This window comes from Engraulis encrasicolus, chromosome 21, assembly GCF_034702125.1.
Source record: "Engraulis encrasicolus isolate BLACKSEA-1 chromosome 21, IST_EnEncr_1.0, whole genome shotgun sequence".
Classification (NCBI taxonomy): domain Eukaryota; kingdom Metazoa; phylum Chordata; class Actinopteri; order Clupeiformes; family Engraulidae; genus Engraulis; species Engraulis encrasicolus.
Window position 1 is genome coordinate 42417395 of NC_085877.1, and position 5000 is coordinate 42422394.

General features: G+C 40.7%; 2 long non-coding RNA genes across 2 annotated transcripts in view; one reads left to right on the top strand and one right to left on the bottom strand.

Annotated features, from left to right (window-relative positions):
• LOC134437939 (uncharacterized) overlaps positions 1 to 1206 on the top strand; it is a 1280-nt gene extending 74 nt beyond the window's left edge. Inside the window, exons 1-2 of the long non-coding RNA XR_010032512.1 lie at positions 1 to 221; positions 830 to 1206. The exon at positions 1 to 221 is cut by the window's left edge and continues 74 nt beyond it. This is a non-coding gene — a long non-coding RNA (uncharacterized LOC134437939). The remainder of the gene's footprint in view (positions 222 to 829) is intronic.
• A 1604-nt stretch (positions 1207 to 2810) lies between these two features.
• Positions 2811 to 4847, bottom strand: LOC134437940 (uncharacterized). Its single transcript, XR_010032513.1, has 3 exons — positions 4423 to 4847; positions 3341 to 3456; positions 2811 to 2854 (listed from the first exon to the last, which is right to left on the bottom strand). It is a non-coding gene; the product is annotated as an uncharacterized LOC134437940 (long non-coding RNA).
• Between the last annotated feature and the right edge of the window lie 153 nt (positions 4848 to 5000).

Here is a 5000-nt window from a genome sequence, read left to right on the forward strand (position 1 = left end):
AGCGCCATAATTCTTATATCCGCATTTTTGTATGACTACTTGCGCATCTGCTGAGAAACGAAATCCAAATTTGCCCGTTTAGAATCTTTGGCAAACCTCGGCGGATGACGTACGCACAGGGAGTCCAGTTCGCACAGACTCGCAGTCAGACTGGTCTCTCGCAGGCGAGAGGAATGATTTTTTTTGAACAGGCGGCGGCGGACCAACACATATCTCCAAAGGTAGGCCTATGTAGTTTATTAAGTAACTATCAAGGCTGTATTAAAAACGAATTGCAGACTAATTACTACTAATTAATGGCATGCCCATAACTGTCTCTGTCTCTTGACGGATGTAGGCCTATGGAAACCGATGCTGGTAAAACATCCTGTTATGATTAGCCAACTTGCTATACTTTGGTCAAAGTTTTGTAGTCAAAGCTAATGTGTTGTTCCCAGTGGAAGTAAATCAATGGTTGTTCGTTATTGTTTTCAATGCTAGAAGAAATATAAACTTCCCTAAAAAAATAAAATTCCCTGGGCTGATGTCATGAAAGCATGAGTTGCAAACGAAAGCACGAGTTGAAAGACCACCAGCTGATACAGCTAAAGTTAGCCATATGGGCATGCGTGGGGCTAGACCCAAACTGACAAAGACAGGGTTGCAGAAGCAGAGGTTTGGTTATTACCGTAATTATAATTGTGATGAGAACAATTTGTAGTGCTTTTCATGACACTTTACAGTACAGAAATGCATGTATCCCTTCCATAAAATAGGCTACTACACATGCTGGCTACTTCCTCCAAAATCATACATGTTGTAATTTAATTAAATATATTTTGTGTGGTAGGAAATCCTCCCTGGATCCCTGTGAGACCCTCCTTGCAAGTCTGTTCTGCATGGAGTCCTCCATCATCAGCCGGGGTTGCCATTTGATCACCTTGCATGGCTGGAGCCTGTACCATGTTTGCACTTTGTTTACAAGCTCTTTTCTCTTTCTTTAAAAGTGTACCTCAGAAAAATACAGTGTAGTTAAGTATTTTGACAAATTGTAATAAAAGGAATGTATGCACTTTTTAAAAGTGTATTTTATTTTATTTCAAATACAGTGCAATTCAGTTAAAAAACAAAACAAAATACAATTCAGTATACTTTGTCAAATGCCACCAGTTTGAAGTTATGTATGTAAGGTTTTTTAAAATATAAATATTAATGTTCATTTTAACAGCCATGTCTCAGTATTTATTTACAGTTGTGAAAAGGGCTTTCATCATTGTGGGTAGTAAGTGGTCAGATCCCCTTGGGACATGTCAACTGTCTTCTGTGGATGGTGGGACCAGGGCTCTGTCGTCTCTGGTCATTTGGTCTGATCACACTTCTGCTGGAAAGTCCAGTTCCCATCAGCCTCTGGGGATATTGCCTTCTGGATCTGTGGAATATATGCATATGTTTTAGAAATTTGGTCTGACTTGGTTTTGTAGTATGGTTAAGCACAGTAAAGTACTGTGCTTTGATTTAAAAAAAAAAAAAAAACTTCACTTGGGAGTGCTTGTCATCAAGGAGTGCTGCTTCACTTTTTTCTGGCAAGCAGGTGCACTTCAGCTTAAGGAAAAAGTAACTTTAAAGGGACAGTTTGGTCAATTTCAACATGCAGTTGTATTGCTCACGGTACCCTTGACTTGTCAGTACCTGGTGATGCCACATTTTTCGGCTCAGCCCTTTCCGAGATATGAGCAATTCTAATGGGGGCAGCGTTTGTTAACATTTTTAAAAAATGAAACATAGGCCAACTCCAAATATTTTCCCAAAAGGTACTGCTGTTTGCTAGTTGTCTGCTGATGTTTTATAACCTTTTGGATGTTTTTGGGAATAAATAAAAATGTTTTTTTGAAATGTAAACAAAGAGCTGCCCCCATTACAATGACCAGGATCTCGGAAACGGCTGAAGAAGAAGAAAAAAAAATCTCAGGCACTGACAAGTCCAGGGTAGTGTGAGCATTACAACTGCATGTTGAAATTGACCAAACTGTCCCCTAAGATATGGCTTAACTCAACTGGTTTGTCTTCCCAAAGATTCCAAAGGCAAACTGATGGTAAAGTTAAAAAAAAAAAACTTCAATGAAACGGGCTGACGGGTTGCGACTACTGTCTTTGTCAGAGCCTGAAGCAGTTTGCCTTTGGAATCTTTGGCAAGACTAACCACAGTCAGTACTGAAGTTGAGTTTAGCCATGTCATAAGCACTGAGAGCTGTCTCAAGTCGATTATGTTTGTTATACTGTAGTTGACTGCGGCCAACAGCATCCTGGTCTGGTAAATGAGTGGGGTATAGGCCATGTGTTTTGATGGATGAATCAGAATGTGGTTTTGCATATTTTCCGGATCTGATGTGGTTCTGTGACTATGGTGAATGAACGACATTGCAGAAACATTTGTCACCATGTTTCCTAAAAAATACATCAGTCATGTCTAGTACATATCACAAACAACTGAGGGTGGATTACAATATGCAGACTCCTGTCCTATCTTTCTCACTGGTCTGCTTGTGACCTCGTGATGATGTCACTGACGACAGAAAATAATTCAATATCTTGCAAAAGCACAATTCTAATGTAATTTTCTAATTTGGAGTCGGGGTGGTGAATGAAGAACAGTCCACCAAAAGTTGTTGTGGCTAGGCTGACAGCGGGTAAACTTTGTTTTCTCCACGGAGGCAGGGCATCAGCAAAACGCCAGGTCACAAGCACAAGTGGAGGACGGGAGTCTGCATATTTGAAAGCACCCTAACAGTGACTGCAGAGACTTACCTGAGGTTCAGAAACTTGGGTACTGGGGGTTAACCACCTCTTGTCAAACAGAACTGGACTGCAGCTGAACCTACAGACAACATAACAAGCAGAAGTACTATTAGTTTCAACGATGTGATATCAGACTACTACTTTTGTACTTACATCCATAACAGTACTTTCACTTAAGTTATATTTGAATACAAGTAAATAAAATGGAGGATGCCAAATTGAGCATGGTATGTTGTTGTAATGGCGAGATTAAGTCACAGATGTTCCTGTCGGAAGGAAGCATATAAGACATTTATGGACAACCCTATAACTATTTGCAATCAGACATGGGTGTAATTTTAGGTGTGGATGGTGGGGACACTTTTGAGATGAACCTAGATTATCCCTACCATTTTCCCCACATTGTAATGGAAAAAAATAGCTGACCCGGACCATTTTACCACAATAATGTCCCCACCATTTGGAAAGCCAAACCTACAACTTTGCCAACAAGAGTTGTATAAAGTAGTAGAAGTACTGTTACACATGTTATTACAACACTAGTGGTATGACTACTAATACATACTGAGAGAAAACTCATCTCGGGATGACTCCGTGCTGGAAATCACTGGTCCATGTGATGGTCTGACTCTGAGCTTGAACAGGCAGGAGTAGGTCAGGCTCGCGATTGTAGCTGACTGGCTGAAATATAATAAAGACAAAATGTTGCGCTGCTCATCAATATCCCCACAAAAGTTCCGAAGCACAACTCCGTAGGCCTATTGCAACATCCACTGAAAGAGAACACGAACGGTTTAGCCAGCAGCTTTATAAGACAGAGAACGGTATTTTGCACATCGTGGGACAGGAGCCAAAACTATGCATAACATGATGTTTCTCTTTGCAGCAGCTACAACCTAAACACCGACTTCAAGCCGCACAAGTATTGTGGTTAAAAGAGTACATAGGTTACAGGTATATCACTGGTAACCTGCCCACGAGAACAAGGTTACATTACAGACCAACTTTTACTAGCAGCTGAGTCACGTCACATACCTGTAATAAATGTGGAGTTATTACGGTAATCTGTTTTGGTGCTTGTTACAGTTGCCAACTCACAACTTGGACAACGGTGTTTGGTCAGCTGCTATTGAAACATGACTTGTTACATTAATCTGTTTTGGTGCTTGTTACCGTTTCCAAATCACAACTTGTGACAACGGTGTTTGCAGTTAGTCTAGGTCTGTGGGTGTTTGGGTAGCTGCTATTGCAACATTGCAATATGCTAACCAAACACCGTCGTCATGTTGCAATTAGCAGCTAACACCGTTGTCACGATTTGGAAACAAGCACCAAAACGGACTATTAACTCCACATTTTCTATATTTACAGGTTCTAAATACAGACAGATGTAGGCTACACACTTACGATTTAAACAACGCCGCATATTTTTTTCTAGGAAAACCAAAAGGGATGACGGCCAGGTCAGCATGGGTTTAGCATCCCGGTATTCAGATACCGGTATAAAGTAATGCCTCTGCTGAGAGCCATACCTGAGGCTTTGGCTAAGTCTATCGTTTATTCTAAAACAGCCACGACAACCACTGAAACCACCAAAGGTGCTGATTCACTCAACCTAACATCAATATTGAACTCAACAACACTCACCAGTTCTCCAAAATATTCTGTACGAGTCCATCGACATGTCGTCCTCCACATCTGAGGCAGCCGCGGCTGCAGCATCATCGACAGGTGGCTTCGGCTTCGTACCTGTCCTACGACATTTAAAGATGGTCTAGCTCTAAAATTACATTTGTAATCTGTTTCAGATGCCACCAAAATGACATGCAAGTCTGACTCGTTGGTGTATCTGAATAATAAACTCAAAACTGATTTGTTTTCTGAATCGCTGTCCAATAGCCCAGCACTTTTCCGACTCGCTGATCATTGTAGCCCAGCAACGAGTAGTGCTCTACATTGTATCGACTCCCTGTGCGTACGTCACTGTCTTGGTTATTAAAAAAAGAATGCGAGGAAAATTTGAATTTTTGTTTTCGGCAGGTCACTGGAAAAACTTAAACTGTATAAAATCTGCAGGATATATCACCTTCTCCATTATGCCTTATTAATAATGATAATAAGCTACATTAGGAACTTGTAAAGACCTGTGTACTTTAAAAGTCGTGAATTTTGACCTTTAATGTCCACCAGTCACCTTTCCTTTGATTCTGTGCAGCGATCACAAA